Source organism: Macrobrachium nipponense, chromosome 5 (assembly GCF_015104395.2).
Source record: "Macrobrachium nipponense isolate FS-2020 chromosome 5, ASM1510439v2, whole genome shotgun sequence".
Taxonomy (NCBI): domain Eukaryota; kingdom Metazoa; phylum Arthropoda; class Malacostraca; order Decapoda; family Palaemonidae; genus Macrobrachium; species Macrobrachium nipponense.
Window position 1 is genome coordinate 5,904,587 of NC_061107.1, and position 1,852 is coordinate 5,906,438.

The following is a 1,852-nucleotide window of genomic DNA, read 5'->3' on the forward strand; positions in this document are numbered from 1 at the left end:
TAGATATTAAAGGACATTGTAGCTTCGATATATAATATATATATTATATATATATATATATATATATATATATCTATATATATATATATATATGTGTGTGTGTCTGTGTGTGTGTGTGTGTGTGTTGTGTGTATATAATATGTATGTAAATATATACATAGACTCATCACTTTGAAAGCAATGAGCCATATTTATGATGATTCCTAACTTTGAAAGGAAAGTTTATTAAGTGTCAATAAATGAAAGCAGACGTGGAAACTTGGGAACTTTCAATTCTGTAATGGGAACTTCATCACCCACTAAATAAGATTTATTTATAGATAAAATTATTCTAACTTACGTAGAATATATCAATTTTCCCTGCACGACTCTCTCTCTCTCTCTCTCTCTCTCTCTCTCTCTCTCTCTCTCTCTCTCTCTCTCTCTCTCTCTCTTTAGACCTCTCTTTGGACGTGATTTGATAGAGTTTATTATTATTATATTATTATTATTATTATTATTATTATTATTATTATTATTATTATTATTTTAGACTCAATATTAATTCATCTGTTAATATTTTGGGGAAAATAAATTACAAAGATGCATGACATGAAATAAGTCAATAAAAACATCTTGAATTTTATTATTATTATTATTATTATTATTATTATTATTATTATTATTATTATTATTATTATTATTATTATTCCTTTTGGAGAGACTCAGATAAACATTAAAAACAAAAGAAAGATAAAACATCACAAGAAGAAGAAGAGGATAAAGGGGCGGGGTAAGTTAAGGAGGGCCACGCCCACTCTTACCCCATCCACCAGTCACGACATCTGCCTCTAAGCCCCGCCTACCCCCTCCTAGCCATATCCTAGGCTCAAGACAGGTCACCTATTTAGTTTGATGGTCGAGTCTGAAGGAAAAACAGCCTCGTCTTCTTGCCTTCGTGAGTCAAAAAAGAAAAAAAAGTGTGCTTAATAATTTAAAAAGAATAAAAAACAGTGATTTTCGGGATTGTCGTGAAGTGCTTTTTTTTATTTATTTATTTCAAAACGTTTTCCAGCTTAGGTGAGGGGGTTTTTTTTTAAAAATATATATGTCAATGCGATATATACTATATATATGTATATATATATATATATCTATATATATATATATATATATATATATATATATATATACACTCAGGCCAGGATTCAAACCGCCCCTACAGTTCTGAGTCATGATGCAAGGAAGACAGTGACTCATCCACTCAGCCATGTTTTGTCAAAGCAGTTCTTTGTACTTATTGAAAAGGATGAAGTAATTGACGCCAGTCTCTGACTTATAAGGAAATTTATCTGTAGAATAAAGCCAGTTTCCCATCGTGCGCCCATTAGACCTCTTGACTACCTCCCTGACCTCTCATGGCCTCTGGAAATATGCTGTTTACCTCTGATTGTGGAAATAAGGCATTGACGTTATGAAGCGTCATCGCTCTCTCTCTCTCCTCTCTCTCTCTCTCTCTCTCTCTAATAATTCAAACCTCCTTCACAAAATAGCTTTCTCTCTCTCTCTCTCTCTTATAATTCAACCTCCTTCACATAATAGCTTTCTCTCTCTCTTTCCTCCCCCCTCTCTCTCTCTCTCTCTCTCTCGCTCTCTCTCTCTCTCCTCTCTCCTCTCTCTCTCCTTCCCTCTCTCTCTCTCTCTCTCTCTCTTTTAAATAACTCTTTCTCTCGGATAACTCTCTTCTAATAACTCTCTCTCTCTCTCTCTCTCTCTCTCTCTCTCTCTCTCTCTTGAATAACTCCTTCTCTCTAATAAGTCTTTTTGAGGACATCCTAATCTTTGTAACTCCTTGTAACTCTCTCTCTCTCTC